Source organism: Rhinatrema bivittatum, chromosome 1 (assembly GCF_901001135.1).
Source record: "Rhinatrema bivittatum chromosome 1, aRhiBiv1.1, whole genome shotgun sequence".
Lineage (NCBI taxonomy): Eukaryota > Metazoa > Chordata > Amphibia > Gymnophiona > Rhinatrematidae > Rhinatrema > Rhinatrema bivittatum.
The window spans coordinates 340,390,913-340,412,619 of NC_042615.1; the positions used below are offsets into that span (position 1 = coordinate 340,390,913).

The 21,707-nt window shown below is 43.2% G+C and overlaps 1 protein-coding gene across 3 annotated transcripts in view; it reads right to left on the minus strand.

The window, feature by feature from the left end:
• The window catches only part of RASSF6 (Ras association domain family member 6), a 94,930-nt gene that overhangs the window by 58,020 nt on the left and 15,203 nt on the right, over positions 1–21,707 (minus strand). The window contains exon 3 of one of the 3 annotated variants that reach the window (XM_029598859.1): positions 13,227–13,381. The exons of the other annotated variants lie outside the window; for them this stretch is intronic. The gene's annotated coding sequence lies outside the window, so the exon portion shown is untranslated. The remainder of the gene's footprint in view (positions 1–13,226; positions 13,382–21,707) is intronic. 3 annotated transcript variants of the gene reach the window in all.

Consider the following 21,707-nt stretch of genomic DNA (forward strand, 5'->3'; position numbering starts at 1 on the left):
AGGAACTAACCAGAGTCAGGAACCAGGTGTCAGCAGCAGGACCGGAGGGCTGAGGCAAGGGAAGTCAAGAGCAGGTCCGAGGTCGTGGCAGGCAGCGATCAAGAGTATCAGGAACTAACCGGAGTCAGGAACCAGGTATCAGCAGCAGCAGAGCAGGAACGCAACTAATTCGCAGAAGGAACCTCGTTGCAAGGCAAATCAAAGGAGCCAGACGCCAGGTAATATACTCTGCCGGCGTCTGACGTCACTCCGAGGGCGGTCCGGGACTTCCGGGTGCGGGACCTTAACTGCCTTGCTTACGCACGCACGCACGCGCGCGGCAGATGCGGTGGACGGCGTTTAGCAGGACCTTTGACGGCGTCCCCACGAGGAGACGCCAAGACCATGCGGCCTACCGAGCCAGGGCAGCTGCGTTCCTTACCGCGGTCTGGAGGAAGGTAAGCGGCCCCAAGCCCGATCGAGGGGGAGGTGGTCGGGAGCGCAACACTATTGGTTTGCATTTCAGGAAAAGAATTGTTTAAAATATTTTGAGTCGGGGTTGGAGTGGAGCTTGTTGAAGCGGCTTCATTAGGTCTGTAGTGTGTTAACTGGTTATATATCTGTGATTGATGAGGATATGAGATAATAGAGAATGTTATATTTTCTTAAATTTAGTGGAGGTGTCAATATGTTAAGTTTTGTATGTGTTTTTAGTGGATGATGGGAGACTGATCTAATTGGGGTTTTTGGACATATTTGGGATATTTTTTAATGTATTAAGTATCCTTATGTTAAAGGTTATATTTTGTGCGGGGTTGTTTAAGTAATAGATTTATTGAAGGGTGTGGCATTTATATATATGTATGTTTTAGGTATTCGGCTGTGAATGGGAACATCCCTTTCTTATGAAACAGTTGGTTAAGGATTTCCCCTGAAGAAGCCCTAGTAGGGTGAAACAAGGTACCTTATTGGGGTGAACATCGGGATGAACAATGCTGGAGAAAAGGAGTGAACATCGTTGGCGTAAAGGAATGGAAATGAATGGAACCATCTAACTAGATGGGAAGAAGTCATTACATTTAATGCCTAAATAGACAGCGAGCAATGAGATATAATCCTGTATTTTATGGGGGTATAGGTTTTATGAGTATGAATGATGTGTGAATGAATATGTGATATTATTAGGGTTAAGAGTTAGGATATGTCCGTATGATAATATATATGTGAGTCATATAATGAATTGATTATGTTGACATATCCACTTTGTGTTTGACTGTAGATGCTTTGCATCTTTTTGATAAAGTTGTGTATTATATAAATGCATTATGCAGATAGGAAAAAGTGCAATAGAATAATTAAAAAATAAAATGTATGTAAAATAGATTCTTTGCTTGTATGTATATGAAATTTATATAGATGACACTGCATACAATTAACGCTACAGTTTAGAATCAGATGGTGTTCATGGTCACTGATTCCCATTATTGAGGTGTTAGTATAATAATTGGAGAATATGAGATATTCTCTCGTAGTGTTTTGCCAATTCACATACCCCCACCTTCAGATGTCTGTTTCGGGCACCCACTCTTTTAACATGTGCACAACACGGTTTCTTAGATGCACGATACAGTATTCAAAAAAGACACAAATTACAACACCACCAAAAAATCTATTAATCTATTCTATAAAAAAGAGCGCCCATAATGCTACTGATTTTATTGTATCGCTTGAGAATGCGTCAAACTTCTGTCAAAAGGGCATATATGTCAAATATAATAACAAATAAAAGTTTCCAATTTATCCATTTACATTTTCATTTATCATAGCTAACTCTCATCGCTCCCCCACCGTGATGTCAAGTGGCATGTCATAATCCTGCCTGGGAGGTATATAAATTGCTGCTCGGAGTAAGACCATCCTTTTCTATTCAGTTCAAACTGGGTCAGTATTATATACAGACTGGTCTGAACTGGTGCCTTTCATATTAGAGCAATAGGAACATCAACATTTGGCATCCCTTAAATTTCAACAGGTAAGAGACACAGTCATGGACACTCCTTTCCCCTGGCCACTATATGGCTCGGGCACTTCGGCACAGGCCCATAATGGACATCCAGAGTCATGGATGTCCAGGAAAGAAGCGGGAACCTCCATGCTTGGTAGCCACGCTACTTTTCCGGGCTTTCACGGCTTGGGCGGTCAGGCACAGACCCTTAACGGACACTCGGAGTCATGGACAGCCATTTTTGTTCTCCTTTCATTAATTACATTTTTTCTCATATGTTCATGCTGTCCATTTGCCCTGCTTCTTTGTTATGATCAGCTTTTTCCCTTTTTCCATAATCTATTAGTAGAAAGTTGTATTGTCATCTGTCACTTCACAGTTGATATTTCAACATATCTTCAATTGTGTATTAATAACTGACATATGCACTGTTTTGATTTTTCATTCAGACACCGATTGTCATGGCGGCAAAACGTACCATTTCTCAGGTGGAAAGAGAGGCCAGAAATCTGCAAGAGCAGACAGGTACTAGCGGTAGAAGCAAACACGTGATGCTCGCTTTACGAATGGTGAAAAGGAGCTACTATGCCACGCAGTCTGCAGGATCTTCAAAGTTCTCTTCAAATCTAAGACTTGCTCTACAAAGAAACGGATTTGGGAGAGGATCGAGCTGGATGTCAGCTCCCTGTCTGTTATGCCCAGGGAAGTCAAACAGATCCAGCACCGGTGGCACAACACTAGAAGGAAGGTAAAAGAAAAGGCCGCCAAAATTAAGGCGACAGCAAAGAGGACCAGTGGAGGGCCACCATATAATATTGTTTTGAACCCCCTCAAAGAGCGTGTTCTGAGTACTGTGTGCCCAGAGGTCATGGCTAGTGTGGCTGTACTGTACAGGGCCGATACAGGAGTAAGTGAAGATACGCATTTGGTGCCATCTTGTTTGCATTGCATGTTTTCTTTAGGGCTCTTGGGAAGACAACAATTGAGAACTAGAACTTCAACTTGTCTTTCTCCATCTTTCTCCACAGATGGAGTCAATGAGGCAAATGTCGCAGAGGAAGAGAATGAATCCATTCCCATGCCGGAATTTGTTTTCCCAATGTCCACCGAGGAGTCCCCCAGTGAATAAGTACAGAATGGTGACACCCAGGATCTTATCACACTAAACCTGGTCCAAGTCATATCTCGAACCCAGGGACATGAGGCACCTGTGGCTCCATCCCTGGTACAGGCATCTGCAGCATCAGATCAGGATCAGACAAAGGTGGCACATGACCTGGAAAAGGCACTATTTGGTACTGATGGGCTAAGCAAACACTTCATCTGAAATAACTTCATGACAGGAGTAACACAATGAGGTAATGCTCCAAAAACTCAAGCAAATACACACAGAGATCACACGGCAGTGGGTACTCATTCCAGGTTGATGAACGAACAGATCAGCACCGTCTGAGATATAGCCACAGCTTTGCAGTCTCAGAACCACCCATAACTATTAGCCAAATAAAAGTATTTGAACAGTGAACGCAATGAAATCTGTTTCTTATTTATGGACTCTTGTTTTGATAAAGGTGGGGACCCTGGCCCTGAATTAATCCAGGCAATTAGTCACCGACATTAAACATGATTTTTAAGCCATTCAAATATTAAACATATTTGATCATATGGCATCATTGCTATCTCCCTCCCCTCTTCTCCAACCATATGTCATGCCTCTCCCCTGGAATCATCCTTTGCCCCCCTCCCATACCCACCACTACCTCCTCCAGCATCTGTAACATCACCTTCCCTCATACAATTAAATCCCACCTCCCTCGAATGCTGTGTACGCAGGACAACCACAAACAGTTTGTATCCAAATTATTTTTCTTATAAAAAATTATATTTACATGAAAAATATAATATTTTTTGGAAAAAATATTAATAGAGACATGGATGAAAAGGAAGAGAAGAGGCCATGGGGGCCAAGGAGGTAGGAGCATCGTCAGTGATGACAGGGAGACGGTGGATCTCCTGCAGTTGCACTGGGTCCTTAGGAAACGTGATATACTTCTTCATGCGCCTCATCATCACCTTCAAGACCTGTGTGAAATGCTGTGAGAATGAGGCCTGGGTCATCCCCACAACAATACCAACTGGATTCTGAAAACTTCTGGTGGTGAAAAAATGTAAAGCACCCAGAAGTTTTGTCAACCCAAGCACAGCATGGGTTGCGATTGGCCACGGCGTCAAGGTCACTGTGATCTTCATATAGGTCCAAAATTGACTGTGACCTGAGCTGGTACCTTTGCACTACATCTTGCTCAGGCAACGCAAAGACAGTTGTCCGTGGGCGAAATATACTTTGCCGATATGGTCCACAGTGGTTCTGGCCTTATTCAGAAACAAAAAAATATAAGAACATAAGACATAGTATACAGCGTTCATCAAGTATCAGCCTGTTGTATGTAGGAATAGTCTGCATATTTTTTGGGCGTCCATATATAGCCCTCTCTCACATGGACACCCTTGGCGGCCATTTTCGACTGGTTGAGACGTCCTGAATTGGCATCTCCAATCCAGATCGCATAGACGTCTACATTTCTCAACAGCTAAGACAAGGTGAAGGAAGATGTCGTGAATGGGTAAATGGCTGTATGGACGAGAAATTCACGCCTTCCTTACGGACATCCATTTTTCTTACCTCCTCAGGTCTTGGTACCAGGTTTTCTTGTTGTTGGTTGTTCTCAGGAATCACTCCCCTTCGCCTAGCATTCCTTTTTTCTCACTTTCAAACGTAAGAAAAAGGCTAGCAAAGCCAAAATGCACAAATAATCCATCCCCTGATTGATTTTTGAAAATGTCATTTGAAAATTATAAACCGGGTTTTATGCACATACCAAGCCCTTTATATACAGATAAGTTCTTTAAATTAAATGTCTTGTGATATTATTCTACTAATATTTCATTAAATATACATACATGAAATACCTTTAAATAGTTCTCAGTATGGCACGCACATGTTATAAAACCCAGGGACACGCTGGATTTTATAATCCGCGCGCACATGTGCATGCAGCGCGTGCTGGGTGTAGGGGGAACTTCTTATGCTATTTTCATGTGATGAAAGATCACTTTAAACATAAAACTGGAAGGTTTCCCCACTGAACAATCAAACCCCTTCCTCCGCCCTGATTCAGTAAAATGTGCAAGCAACTCCCTCTTCTCATCCTCCCACCAATCCTCTCACTCCAGCCCTAACCCTCCTACCCAGCCGGTACTTTTCCAGATCCCTTTCTTGTGCAAAAATTGTGGTATTGCTTGTACCACGATCCAGACTACTTTCAGCATTGCTGTCAAAATAGCAATAGAAACCGCAACCCTAATCTTTTCCTCCAAACACTATTTCCCACCAGATACCTTATAAAAAGCCTGGCCCTTCCATCTGGAGGGTTTTGCTGAGTGAATGTTTATATGAAGTCTACAGAATTGTACTTTGCTTGAACAAGGCATTATTAACCTACAGTAAATGCTAGAGAAAGCCGTTTCCTGGAGATGAAGATGTGTGCTTAAATAAAAGAAATTCTGTAAGTCTCTGGTAAGACAGAACAGAACAAAACCATACTGAGCAGACAGAATTGGGGCAGGGTAGATTTTACAAAGTATGTGCAAAAATTACCCTACACAAGTTGGGGCGGATTTTCAGAGCCCTGCTCGCGTAAATCCGCCCAAAACCGGGCGGATTTACGCGAGCAGGGCCCTGCGCGCCGGTGAGCCTATTTTACATAGGCTCACCGGCGCGCGCAGAACCCCGGGACTCGCGTAAGTCCCGGGGTTTTCGGAGTGGGCGTGTCGGGAGGTGTGTCGGGGGGCGGGGGGCCGGAGCGCGCGGCGTTGCGGGGGCATGTCGGCAGCGTTTTGGGGGCGGGTACGGGGCGTGGCTACGGCCCGGGGGCGTGGCCGCGCCCTCCGTACCCGCCCCCAGGTCGCGGCCCGGCGCGCAGGAGTCCCGCTCGCGCACGGGGATTTACGCCTCCCTCCGGGAGGCGTAAATCCCCCGACAAAGGTAGGATGGGGGTTTAGACAGGGCCGGGCGGGTGGGTTAGGTAGGGGAAGGGAGGGGAAGGTGAGGGGAGGGCAAAGGAAAGTTCCCTTCTAGGCCGCTCCGATTTCGGAGCGGCCTAGGAGGGAACGGGGGTAGGCTGCGCGGCTCGGCGCGCGCAGGCTATACGAAATCGATAGCCTTGCACGCGCCGATCCAGGATTTTAGCCGATACGCGCGACTACGCGCGTATCTACTAAAATCCAGCGTACTTTTGTTTGCGCCTGGAGCGCAAACAAAAGTAGGCTGTTCGCGCTCGTCTGAAAATCTACCCCGTTATGCTCAGCTTGGAGTGTGTATAATTTTCTGCAAGGTAATTTGTGCATGTACATGGCCATTGGCCAATTACCCAAGGATTTTCAGAGCAAACTTATTTGTGTGCATTCACTTTCAAAATAAATTGTAGATGGAGACTTTATCACGATGGAGGCTGATATAAAATTACCCTTAAAGAATGCTACCAACAAAATTTAAGAACATAAGAACTGCCACATTGAGTCACACCAAAGATCCATCAAGCCCAGTATCCTATTTCCCCACAGTGGCCAATCCAGGTCACAAGTGCCTGGCAGAATCCAAATAATAAATACATTTCATGCTGCTTATGCCTGGGGATAAACAGTGGCTTTCCCCAAGTCTACCTGGTAAATAGCAGTTTATGGAGTTTTCCTCCAGGAACTTACCCAAAACATTTTTAAACCCAGTTATACTAACTTCATTCACCATATCCTCTGGCAATGAATTCCAGAGTTTAATTTAATGCTGATGAGCAAGCATTCGTTATTTATTTATTTACTCTTCAACATCCTGGAAACCAATTCTGGCAGTTTTCTGAGCCAAAATTTCACTTTCCTTCCCTCCTACCCCACTCTCCATTTCGACAGCAGGGTGGTGGGGGGAGGGGGGGGAAGGGGGAATTGGTTTCAGATGACAACCAAAGCGAGACTTGACTTTTACAATCTGCTGTACTTATATGCAAACATTAAAGCACAGGACTGCTTCTAAGGCAAAGTCCAAAAGCAAAGCACATCAAAAGCAGCATTGTCTGAATTTTCAAGTAGGCTGCTCACCCCGTAAAAATGTTGCTAGCAATAATTTTTTATGGGTTTGACAATTGCTTGGTTTTGATTGTAAATATTACTACTCTTATCATAAGGCTTGGGGAGAACTACATGGAATGGCAGTTACTACCCTTCAGAGAAACATGGAGGTAACCTGCACAGCACGGCAGATATTACCATAAGAAGTTTTTTTTTTCCCCAAATACTTTTTATTTCGGAGATAGGCAACATGAACAGTATCAAAATATTTTCTCAGTATTCAAGTAATACATAGCGGTACAGACCACATAAAACTCTCTACACAAGATTGCTTGTTGCAACCCTCCTTTTCTGTTATCTGCTATGAACCCCTCCCATCTCCCCCATACTAAACAGAGACAATTGATCTATGCCATCACACTTGCTACATCCAATAAGCGCAATTCCTGACAAATAAAATGTACGCCCCTCTGCTGAACCCTGGGCTCCACCATCTTTGGGGGGGTTGACAATCTTCCTGTTTATTCACACCAGTGTTGAAATCCCCTCCCTCCACTAATGTGTATTCGGACAGGTGAATTAATTTACCTACCAAACTGGTGAAAAAAACATGCTGATAACCATTAGGAGCATATATATTGCAGAATGCAAACTTTTGCTGATGCAACTGCCCTTGGGCAATAAAATAACATCCCTCTGCATCCTGCCCGAGCTTTTCCAACAGAAATGGCAACTGTTTATGAATTAATATCGCCACTCCCCCTCCTCCGTGACATATAAGAGGAAAAAACACTGGCCCACCAATTCCCGTTTTAATTTTGCGTGTTCCACAGCGGCAAGTGTGTTTCTTGAAGAAATCACACCAATACATAAGAGAAAAGTACACAGTTTTATTATCTCAAATGTTTAAACAATTTTGGAAATGTGTCCTAAAATACATACACTCATTAACACTCTAAAAACATCACACCATATACAAGGGAATAGTAAGCCACATGACCCAAAGGCCTATACATTGATGTTTTTCATTAATTACAGAGTCATATGCATGAACACCCTGTGGTTATAACCACTTACAACTATATACCCAGCTTTCGCCTGTTTTTTTCATGCTAAAACATGACTATGTCATAGTATATACCACTCTTATATATCTTCAACTGGCAGACTTCCCTGTATTGGTCTCTTCATTACCAGGTAACCCTTCTTCTTGATAGTGACTGCATATTATCACTGTGGTATGACCCCAACAAGCGGCCCTTGTTTCACAATCATCTGCTTCCTCAGGGGGATGGTAACCACAAACAGTGTCTGTAATTCCATTAAATCCCACCAAATGTATAATTCTCCCAAAGCCAACTGGTATCTGGACACTAAAGGCTGTATCTTCACTGTGATTTTTCAAGAGCCACCAAATGTATAATTCTCCCAAAGCCAACTGGTATCTGGACACTAAAGGCTGTACCTTCACTGTGATTTTTCAAGAGCCACCGAATGTATAATTCTCCCAAAGCCAACTGGTATCTGGACACTAAAGGCTGTACCTTCACTGTGATTTTTCAAGAGCCACCGAATGTATAATTCTCCCAAAGCCGACAAGTATCTGGACAATAGAGGCTGTGTCTTCACTGTGGTTTTTCAAGCACCTGAAAGGCAGTATTCAAAGATTCATTTCTCATAGATAGTATCCACTTCTTGATGTCTCCAACTCGGCTTGTCGGCTTTGGGAGAATTATACATTTGGTGGCTCTTGAAAAATCACAGTGAAGATACAGCCTTTAGTGTCCAGATACCAGTTGGCTTTGGGAGAATTATACATTTGGTGGCTCTTGAAAAATCACAGTGAAGATACAGCCTTTAGTGTCCAGATACCAGTTGGCTTTGGGAGAATTATACATTTGGTGGGAATTAATGGAATTACAGACACTGTTTGTAGTTACCATCCCCCTGAGGAAGCAGATGATTGTGAAACAAGGGCCACTTGTTGGGGTCATACCACAGTGATAATATGCAGTCACTATCAAGAAGAAGGGTTACCTGGTAATGAAGAGACCAATACAGGGAAGTCTGCCAGATGAAGATATATAAGAGTGGTATATACTATGACATAGTCATGTTTTAGCATGAAAAAAACAGGCGAAAGCTGGATGTATAGTTGTAAGTGGTTATAATCACAGGGTGTTCATGCATATGACTCTGTAATTAATGAAAAACATCGATGTATAGGCCTTTGGGTCATGTGGCTTACTATTCCCTTGTATATGGTGTGATGTTTTTAGAGTGTTAATGAGTGTATGTATTTTAGGACACATTTCCAAAATTGTTTAAACATTTGAGATAATAAAACTGTGTACTTTTCTCTTATACATTGGTGTGATTATCATATATGTAAGGAAAGTGGTTGAATATCACCCTCTGTGTGTACCTTAAACGGTTTCTTGAAGAAATACCACCTGTGAATGTAGCCGCTGAAAGAGTGTAAATAGTGTTTTTCTTTTAATTGGGGATGAGATACCATTAGTATTGAGTGAGGTAATTTTTACAGTAGTCATGTCAGCCGGTCAAACACAACTTTAATAATATTGTCCCAAATGTCCACCGTCTCATGGCCCCCCCAGCCTGAGCCATGAGATACACTCGACAGATCCCTTGATAAATGTAGTAGCACTGATAAGCATATATTGTGCCTCCAGATCTCGGTGATCCCCCTCCATTCCCCCTTTTTTTCCCCACCCCCTGACAAACATCCACACCCCATTCTCACCCATTCATACCATATACATACTGCCAACCCCTGAAAACAGAAACACATTCGCTCCAAGAGGCACAGAGGAACTGCACCCCTACCCTAGGTAGGTTTCAGTGCGGGTACTCCCCCCTTCTATTAAGATAAGTAAAGTAGAAAACAGTTGTGTCTCTCTTCCTTAAATTGCAAATAAACAACAGGCACATTATCAAGAAATAACCATGAATTGACCTTAGTAACCTTTGAAACAGTGCAAAGGCAAAATTACAGATGGTGACCTAACTCACACGCCAAAGCGCTTTAAAACATAAAGCCAGAGGTTATCATGTAGAACCAATTCTCTGTGTACAAACATAAGACATGCAACTTCTTAACATTTCTGAATGGCCCCATTCAAAGCGGACCAGTGGTTGAAATACTTCATAGAACTGCAGCTACCGAAGGCTAAGGGCTGGAAGCTCAGGTAAACAGATAAGCCCCTCATGCATTTTTTTTGCAGGCTCCAAATTAGACAGAAAGCCAGATGCTTCTTCCTGAGTGGAAAAGAAGAATGTTTTATTATTGTGATGGACTCTCAGTTTAGCTGGAAATAGTGCAAATGAGATGCCACGTTTGTGAAGCTCGGTGCAGGCTGGTGACATGGCCGTGCGCTGGGCTGCAAGCGCAGCAGAAAAATCATTAAACAGCAAGATCTTCTGTCCCTGGTATTCCAAACCCTGCTGCTGCCTGTACGCCCTCATAATCTGCATTTTATGAGATCAATTCTGGATCCTGGCCATAACTGGTCTGGGTCGGCTATTAGCCTCGCACTGAGGGCCCACACGGTGAGCACGTTCACAACATATCTGTTTTGCCAACAGGTTTAACCCCAAATTGCCAGGCAGCCAGCTCTCCACAAAATCACACAGCTCCTTTTCAGTCACAGATTCCACAAGCCCACCATTTTAATATTATTCCTCCGCTTTCGATTTTCCTGATCTTCTAGCCTGTCTACCAATAAGACTTGTTGGTCTCTTAATTCTTGCACTTGCCTGCTGGTAGTGGCTAGCTGGTCCTCTTGATCAGACTCATGGAGCTCCACGTGGTCTAGCATCTTCACTTGTCCCTCCATGGATGTTTTTATATCGTCCACTGCTGTCTGAAGTTCAAGGAGCCTGTCATCGTGGGCCGTGGAAACACTTTTTGAAATTTGCTGTAGCACGTCCGCCAACACCGACGCGACCTGGCCCGCGTTCTCCGACCTGGCCGCCATCTTGGGTGCCCGGTTGCAGCGTGATTTAACAGGCCGGGCGCTTCTCTGGTGCATATCACCGCTCCTGAGCCCAGAAAATGACCCAAACTGCAGCGTTCCGGTCGCCTACACCCCAGGCTGTCAGGGGCTACAAAAGTGCCCTGATATTGCCCAGATAGAAGGAAAAAAACAAAAAAGTTAAAAACAAAAAAAAAAAACAACCTAGGACCCTGTAGCTAATAATAGTTTATTTATTTTTATATTTAGAAAGCAGGATTAGTTAGTAGACTTTGAAATTGTCGGCTCAGTGTGCTGCAGCAGTCAAAAAAGCAAACAGAATGTTAGGAATTATTAGGAAGGGAATGGTTAATAAAACAGAAAATGTCATAATGCCTCTATATCACTACATGGTGAGATCGCATCTTGAATACTGTATACAATTCTGGTCACCGCATCACAAAAAAGATATAATTGCGATGGAGAAGGTACAGAGAAGGGCAACCAAAATGATAAAGGGGATGGAACAACTCCCCTATGAGGAAAGGCTGAAGAGGTTAGGACTGTTCAGCTTGGAGAAGAGACGGCTGAGTGGGGATATGATAGAGGTCTTTAAGATCATGAGAGGTCTAGAACGGGTTAATGTGAATCAGTTATTTACTCTTTCATATAATAGACTAGGTGGCACTCCATGAAGTTAGCATGTGGCACATTTAAAACAAATCGGACAAAGTTCTTTTTCACTCAACGCACAATTATGCTCTGGAATTTGTTGCCAGAGGATGTGGTTAGTGCAGTTAGTGTAGCTGGGTTCAAAAAAGGTTTGGATAAGTTCTTGGAGGAGAAGACCATTAACTGCTATTAATCAAGTTTACTTAGGGGCGGATTTTCAGAGCCCTGCTCGCCTAAATCCGCCCAAATCCGGGCGGATTTAGGCGAGCAGGGCCCTGCGCGCCGGTGAGCCTATTTTACATAGGCCTACCGGCGCGCGCAGAGCCCCGGGACTCGCGTAAGTCCCGGGGTTCTCCGAGGGGGGGGTGTCGGGGGCGTGTCGGGGGGGCGGGCCTGGTCATTGCGGCGTTTAGGGGGCGTGTCGGCAGCGTTTTGGGGGCGGGTACGGGGGCGTGGCTACGGCCCGGGGCGGTCCGGGGGCATGGCCGCGCCCTCCGTACCCGCCCCCAGGTCGCGTCCCGGTGCGCAAGAGGCCCGCTGGCGCGCGGGGATTTACGCCTCCCTCTGGGAGGCGTAAATCCCCCGACAAAGGTAAGGGGGGGGCTTAGACAGGGCCGGGTGGGTGGGTTAGGTAGGGGAAGGGAGGGGAAGGTGAGGGGAGGGCAAAAGGAAGTTCCCTCCGAGGCCACTCCGATTTCGGAGCGGCCTCGGAGAGAACGGGGGTAGGCTGCGCGGCTCGGCGCGCGCCGGCTATACAAAATCAATAGCCTTGCGAGCGCCGATCCAGGTTTTTAGCAGATACGCGCGGCTCCGCGCGTATCTACTAAAATCCAGCTTACTTTTGTTTGCGCCTGATGCGCCAGCAAAAGTAGGCCAATTCGCGCTATTTGAAAATCTACCCCTTAGGGAATAGCCTCTTCTATTAATTGCATCAGTAGTATGGGATCTTCTTGGTGTTTGGGTAATTGCCAGGTTCATGTGGCCTGGTTTGGCCTCTGTTGGAAACAGGATGCTGGGCTTGATGGACTCTTGGTCTGACCCAGCATGGCAATTTCTTATGTTCTTATGTAGACTTGCATATAGGGTCGAGGCATAATATTGAGGGTGAATTCAGAAAATTTGTCATGAAACATGGGCATGGATGAAGTGTTCGGCAGCAACTACAAGCATCAAGAGAGAAGAGCAGTCACATGAAATTCAGAGCAGCACCATCAGATGCAGCATGGAGATTCCTGTCATCAGGACAGGAGCTTCAATCAAGACATCATTATCATAGTCAATTAATGTGAGCTCACTGTAAGGGACACGACATAATTCTGGGCAAAATCTGCACGAGAAGGATTCACTTTGCTAATAGTACAACTTTCTTCTAATTCTTCATAGTGTAGAGAGAGTAACTATGAGTAAACAGGAAATTCATATAAGTGGGTTAAGTCATTGCATAAAAATTCAGGGAAATTATTAAGTGTATTTACCTAAGGAGTCAGAGTATCTGTAAAAGAAAAAAAGCAGTTGTTATTACTTTAGAAATTATTAACTATATAACTTGATTTATAAACTAAAGTTAAACTATACTTATCTGTGATTATCAAGATCATAAACACTCTTCAAGCTGGAAACCTGAAGCATCCTGGAAAATAAAAAGAATATATATATATAGTGGTGTGTTTACTGACTCTGTAAAATGCCTAAGTAGTGTTAATATTAAAATTTAAATTAAATGAAGGTGCAACCTACCTGGATTTATATATTCTATTCACTGTCGTCTCAGTATCTCTTCTGTATCTCTGGGACCACACTGGCTGCGTGGGATGTCCCATTGTAAATGACATTGCCGGGGGGAGGGGGGGGGGAAGAGTTTATGAAGAAGTAGACCCCCATTTAATGTGAACCTCTAGAGAGAGCAGAGAGCCCTTGTACGCCAACATCAGAAATACTGTCATCTACTACACTCCGAAAGGCCACTGTGAGCGAGTGTAATAGCTCCTGTGCATTTAGATGGTTTATTTAATCTTCAAAAAAACAAAACAAAACCCTAAGTACACCTGGAAGAAAAATGTGACTTGGTTTGCAGCATTTTATAAGAGAAGAGTTCAGTGCCCTCGGAGCCTCATATTCAGTGGCAGGTGTGGCTCATGATCACTCAGCCCCTTTTCCTTAGAACTCTTTTACAGCTTTGAAAACAAAAAAAACCTCACCGCCCTGTAAGGAAACCTGCAATTTATTTCTATATTTGGGCAACAATTATCTGACACTCATTTTGCTGTGGCCCTATGATGGGAACACATATCTCAAAAGCTTCATCACAAACCAACTGAGCTTGTTCAAGAAAAAGGTGTCGGTTACAGCTTGTCTGCTGACCTTAATTTCTACATGGTTGCCCAAAAAAATGTGGCTCAGGATCAGGAGAATTCAGTCCTTCAATCCTGATCTGCCTTTATTGGGAAGTTAAATTATTGACATTGAGACGGGACAGTGTTTTTTTCACAGATTCAGTGTTATGAGTGCTATTCTTCTAACCATGGAGTTGGCCTATAACGTTAGAGCAAGTTTCTTTATTTGATTGCGGCACAGGCACTATGAGTATATTTTAGTTCCTCTATGATGATGCCTCACTACTGCACATTAATACGGTTCACCTGAAGATAGAAAATTAGCACACCTTAAAAGGTGTAATTAATTTTCAGCATTAGGTGGGCTGCTTTAACATCCAGTGTTAATACCAAATGAGGGTCATGCTTTATATCTACAAAGAATGGTGCCAGAATTCAGGTGTGACATGGGAACAGGGGCAATATTTTTAAGATTTTTGCAAGACAGAAAATGCTTTAAAATTACAGTAAAACTGGCACAGTAAGAGGTCTGCCTCCCTGATCACTGCTGATGCTAAGTATGAGCTTGAGCAGGGGAGCCCAGAGGAAAAGGACAGACATGGAGGCACAAAACCAGGCTTATTACTATGGCCAAATGCAGCACAGAGACCAAAACTACCACACACACCCTCCAAATGCTAACGTTACCTGGCCCATGTCAACATCTCTCTCTCAATCTAAAACCCCCACCGTCCCCAATAGGTTCTGTCAAACCACTTCTTTCTCACAACTCTTCCACCCCCATTCCCACCGGTCTCTCTCTCATCCCCCAACCCTGCCCCAGCCAGCATACTCCCTCTCTCTTACAGATGTCTCTCTCCAGGCAGCAGTAACATTCCGGGGATGGTTTTGTTAATGTCTTTGCAAGCGATATTGCTGAGGAGTTAGGAGGAAAAGTTTGTCTTTTTGTGGATGACATTAAGATCTGCAACACAGTGGATACCCTTGAAGGACAGAGAATGAGAAGTGATCTAAAAAAGTTGAAGGAGTGGTTGAAAGTTTGGCAGATAGGATTCAATGCCAAGTACTGAGACATGCATTTGAGGTATAATATCCAAAGGAACTGTATAAAATGTGGGGTGAGAGACTGATATGGCATGGACCAGGAGAGAGACTTTGAGGTGATAGTACTCAATGATCTGAAGGTGGTGAAGCAGTGCGACAAGGCAGTGACTCAGGCCAGAGGGATGCTGGGCTACATAAAGAAATAATTTTTAAATAAAGAAAATGACCATCATATTGCGCAATAAGAAACACATGATTTAGGGCTCAAAATGCTGCCCTTTTTAAGTGCATCAGTTTAATCATCAGTCATTCTAGAAATAAAGTGCATTGATTAAGATTCACCAATGTACAGTTCAATATTCCCTCTTTTTTTATATAAAGAAAAATTTGCAGTGTATAAATAACTCAGAAAACACTTCGGCTAACAGAAGGTTGGTTTTTTAAACAGTAAAATTATTCCTGGCTAAATGCCTTTGAACATTATCCTCACACTATTCTGAGCAACCGGTCCGGCAGTAGATCCTACAAGATGGTGGTCTTATTTGGGGTAGGAGGAACATTCTGTGGGGTAACTCGTGGAGAATCCATTTCAGCGTTAGGCTCATCGTGGCAGAGCATAGGCAGGCACAGAGCAAATATTACTTAGAATGAAAACCTGTCTCCAAGCTGAGTGCACAAAGGAGAGCAGAGCTGCTTGTATGAGTGACTGCACTGTAAACACTGGAAATATTAAAGGAACAGCACCAGCAACATTGTTTTAACAAACACCTGAATTTCGGTATGTAAAATAAACAAAACAAAAAATGCCACCACCACCATCCCCTCCCTCCCATTTTTTAGGCCCTGATTTCATCCCCATTTCTTGAAAGTGCCTCCTGCTTAGCCCCTCCCCCTGCTATCAATCTAAGCAAGAGAAAGGGAAACAAATGAAGAGACCACTGTTGTGAACTAAAGAAGTTGGAGAAAAAGGAAAAAAATAATAAAACAAGCATTCTTGCAATACAAGCAAACACAGGAGGAGGAGGACAGGTAAAATTTCCAGGATAAACAAAGGGAGGAAGGAAGGGCAAAAGCTCGAATGGAGGTATATAGGGGCTGATAGTCAAAGTGGCATTTAGCCACTCAATATGTGGGCACTCTGGGTTGGGGGTGGGATTTCATTTGTTTGGGGGTGGGATTTAGCTGGCTAGGGCTAATTTTCAGTGATAGCCAGAGACATTAAGGTCCTTGGTTTGAGTACAGTTCTAGATGGCTTAAATATAGGCAGCTAAGTTTAGCTCCAAGATCATGTTGCTCTCTGATTCGTGGGTGCCAGTCCATCAGATAACACACATTTTCAGAAATGCTCTAGTGGGCTAAGTTGTGGCTGTATAGAAAACTGGCTAAATATAGTCTACTGCGGCCGATCAACGGCACTTTCAATATCTGCCATATACTGCTCAATCAGTAAAGGCTAGCAAACATCAGAACAATGCTAGATGCCAACTGAATGGGGGAGAGGAAAAGAGGAAATTATCCTGCCCACGCATCATGAAGTGGACTATGAAGAGTCCTGGAGAGCAAAGGGTGGAATTGGGAAGGAGGAGGGGTTATTTCTGAGTTCAGGGAGAGAGGAAGTCAGCAATTGGCAGGTTGGGTGGGGGGGGGGGGGGGGGGGGGGAAGGAGGATAGTATTGGCACCACTGGTCTTTTAATCAGAGTGGGGTGAGAAGGGGTTGGCAATCAGCTGGGAGGGGTCAACTCATCCTCTTTTTTGACAGTGGGGAAGGTACAGAATGAGAGAGAGAGAGAGATGGATTGTGGGAATTAAGAGTCTGAGCCTCTTACTACTGATTTTCAGTGCTAATCAACTAAGAGCCAGATTTACCAAGGCTTTTTTCCCCCATTATGTGTCTGTGTTAATAGAAAAAAATCAGGCCTTTACTGGTCATTTATCAAAATGTGTGAGAGAGAGAGAGAAGAATAGCTGTAATGATCTCACACTAGATATGTATTTCTATTTATATCCCTATGGGAGGCCCACCTATTAACTCGAGGTGAGGTTTAGCTATTAGTGTAGGGGTTAGGGCCACTTTGACATTCAAAGTGAGCTGTACGAACAGAACTGTGCTTTTTAGTGAAGATCTGATGACCCTTGGAGTGAAGAAACTCACCCAAAGTTGAGATTTGTGCAATGTTCTCTCAACCTAGCTTGATGTTACCCAGGTAGAGAGTCCATCTCTCTCTCTCTAGTCCCCCCAGTGGTTGTATGATAAGTGCATAAAATTGGTGCATTTTGATAAATCCAGGCCTAATTGCAGCTCCTCTGCCTGGGCCAGCTCTGAGGATGAGGATCATAATGTGATCACACAAAGAGGCACTCAAGATTATTATGTGATTTACTGCCTGGTATTTAATAGCAGTCTACTAGCAGTCATAATATCTGTGACCTTTCTGGATTCTAGTGCTTGCCGTTGAGATTGTATGCTAGGTTCCATCTCTTTTCTCAGACATACACTGTCCTTTTTTCAACATAGTAGAGATTACACAGTATATAAGGAACATATTCTAACTGGGATGTGCTGGGGTCAAGGACTTAAGAACATAAGAAATTGCCATACTGGGTCAGACCAAGGGTCCATCAAGCCCAGCATCCTGTTTCCAACAGTGGTCAATCCAGGCTACAAGTACCTGCAAGTACCCAAACACTAAGTAGATCCCATGCTATAGATGCTAGTAATAGCAGTGGCTATTCCCTTGGCTTGATTAATCGCAGTTAATGGACTTCTCCTCCAGGATTTTATCCAAACCTTTTTTAAACTTAGATGTAGTAGAGGAAGAATAAGCCATCTATGTATAAAGTGTGACATTCCTGGCAATAGAAAATGACTGAATGGAACAACTGACCTTTCTGGAAGGTGCAGAAAGCCGCAAAAGTGCTCTAAAGCTTGTTAAACAGTATATATTGCATGATATACACACTGTATATCATGTGACAGAGCACTACCACAGTGATAATGCATGATATACACAATATTTTCCATGAACCCCCATTACAATTACTTTTTTGCATACAATTTGCATACATGAATAATGCAAATGCATGCAAAGAAGATCATTAATAAAATATTAACTTCAAATTGTCTAATTACAACCAACCAAGAAAGTAGTCAACCATGATAAAACGATAAATGTGAGACAGAAGCACAAGGACCCTAACCCAGGTCCTGAGGCTAGCACCTCACATTTAAAGTGCTAGCCCAAAAAAATAAAAAAATGCCACTGCTTGAGAAAAGGTTGAGTGGGGTCAGGATGACACCTCCCCCCCCCCCGGTGATAGTGGGACACCCCCCCCCCATGAAAAAACATCATGGCTTGATTAATCCAGGCATCTGTGTGTTATCTGATGGACTGGCACCCACGAATCAGAGAGCAACATGAAAAAGACTTTCCTACTGGGATTTGCCAGACACTTCCAGGAGAACCAGAGTGGCAACTTTTAGCAAGATGCTGGGTTTGATGGACCTTGGTCTGACCCAGCATGGAATTGCTTACGTTCTGCTTCTGCAGTTGCTAACATCGGGCCAATACAGTAAGGACGCGTAAGAAAAAGTGCGGCAGTGCCAGGCGAACACTCGTTTGACGCGCGCACATTTTGGTTCACAAGCCACTCAATTCAGTATTCAAATTAGATGCAAATCCAAGCAGCGGTAAATGAGCGTCCAAAGCGCATCAATGAAGCGGTAGGCGTTCACAGTCCATTTTACTGTATAAAGCGGTACAGAGCGCCTATACAGTATCCAGAGTGCACTGGTACCTATCATTTGAAATGTCATTTAAAATGTCATTCCATCAGGTAGATGGATGGATGCCCATAATCGGAAGCCCCGACTTTGAACGTCCATGAACGGAAACCCGACTTTGGACGTCCATGAACGGAGAACATAAGAACATGCCATACTGGGTCAGACCAAGGGTCCATCAAGCCCAGCATCCTGTTTCCAACAGTGGCTAATCCAGGCCATAAGAACCTGGCAAGTACCCAAAAACTAAGTCTATTCCATGTTACCATTGCTAGTAATATCAGTGGCTATTTTCTAAGTCAACTTAATAGCAGGTAATGGACTTCTCCTCCAAGAACTTATCTAATCCTTTTTTAAACACAGCTATACTTACTGCACTAACCACATCCTCTGGCAACAAATTCCAGAGTTTAATTGTGCGTTGAGTAAAAAATAACTTTCTCCAATTAGTTTTAAATGTGCCACATGCTAACTTCATGGAGTGCCCCCTAGTCTTTCTATTATCCGAAAGAGTAAATAACCGATTCACATCTACCCATTCTAGACCTCTCATGATTTTAAACACCTCTATCATATCCCCCCTCAGTCGTCTCTTCTCCAAGCTGAAAAATCCTAACCTCTTTAGTCTTTCCTCATAGGGGAACTGTTCCATTCCCCTTATCATTTTGGTAGCCCTTCTCTGTACCTTCTTCATCGCAATTATATCTTTTTTGAGATGCAGTGACCAGAATTGTACACAGTATTCAAGGTGCGGTCTCACCATGGAGCGATACATAGGCATTATGACATTTTCCGTTTTATTCACCATTCTCTTTCAAATAATTCCCAACATTCTGTTTGCTTTTTTGACTGCCGCAGCACACAGAACCGACGATTTCAATATGTTATCCACTATGACGCCTAGATCTCTTTCTTGGGTTGTAGCACCTAATACGGAACCTAACATTGTGTAACTATAGCATGGGTTATTTTTCCCTATATGCATCACCTTGCACTTAACCACATTAAATTTCATCTGCCACTTTGATGCCCAATTTTCCAGTCTCACAAGGTTTTCCTGCAATTTATCACAATCTGCTTGGGATTTAACTACTCTGAACAATTTTGTATCACCTGCAAATTTGATTATCTCACTCGTCGTATTTCTTTCCAGATCATTTATAAATATATTGAAAAGTAAGGGTCTCAATACAGATCCCTGAGGCGCTTCACTGCCCACTCCCTTCCTTTGAGAAAATTGTCCATTTAATCCTACTCAGTTTCCTGTCTTTTAGCCAGTTTGCAATCCATGAAAGGACATCGCCACCTATCCCATGACTTTTTACTTTTCCTAGGAGCCTCTCATGAGGAACTTTGTCAAACGCCTTCTGAAAATCCAAGTACACTACATCTACTGGTTCACCTTTATCCACATGTTTATTAACTCCTTCAAAAAAGTGAAGCAGATTTGTGAGGCAAGACTTGTCTTGGGTAAAGCCATGCGGACTTTGTTCCATTAAACCATGTCTTTCTATATGTTCTGTGATTTTGATGTTTAGAACACTTTCCACTATTTTTCCAGGCACTGAAGTCAGGCTAACCAGTCTGTAGTTTCCCCAGATCGCCCCTGGAGCCCTTTTTAAATATTGGGGTTACATTAGCTATCCTCCAGTCTTCAGGTACAAAGAATGATTTTAATGATAGGTTACACATTTTTACTAATAGGTCTGAAATTTCATTTTTTAGTTCCTTCAGAACTCTGGGGTGTATACCATCCGGTCCAGGTGATTTACTTCTCTTCAATTTGTCAATCAGGTTTACCACATCTTCTAGGTTCACTGTGATTTGATTCAGTCCATCTGAATCATTACCCATGAAAACCTTCTCCAGTACGGGTACCTCCCCAACATCCTCTTCAGTAAACACCGAAGCAAAGAAATAATTTAATCTTTCCGCGATGGCCTTTTCTTCTCTATGTACCTTGTCATATTCCACATTGTTCAGGCCATGATTAGATTCACAACAGAGACAGTGTATGAATAACTTTAAGATGGACATTACTATGATATAAAATTAGAGCTGGGCTAGAAAATTTAGACTGCATACTATCCCTGGCATGCATGTTTTCCCCTGGGCAATGTTTGTTGCATCATGAATCAAGAAAAGATTAAAGTAATTCTGTATAATCAGGGTATTTAATAATTAAATAAGTAACTGATATCATTCATGCACTGCTTTCCCACAGTAATTATTCTAGCAATACAATGTGTCTTCTTTATATTGATGATGATTTCATCAATGACATCACAAGTTCTACAGTCCAATCATATCGACTTGAGTAGTATCTCTCGAATATTTTGAATCCAGAGGTTTATAAGATCCAAGATGCACCAGAGGGAGATGATATCAGACAAATTAGATTCATTTCTTTAACTAATGATTAGGAAACTAGATTAGGAGTGATGCACAGATATTAATACGATCTTTAATTCTTTTCCACCAGGAAATTTATGGGCAAACTAAACAGCCTGGTTGTGTGTCCTAAGGTGGTAAACTGGGTTAGAAACCAACTGAGTGGGAAATGGAGGGAAGTGGTAAATGGTGTTCCCTCAGAGGAGATGAGGATTGCCAGCAGGATGCCACAGGAATCAGTCTAATATCTTCATAAGTGACTGCAGAGGGGTTAGACGGAAAGGTATAATCTGCAACATTTGAGAGGTAGTGGGAAAATTAGGAAAGTTTTAATAAAAACTGAAGGGTAGATTTTTTAAAAAATGCGTGCGTGCCTCCATGTGCATGCGCTAGCCGGCATGCACGA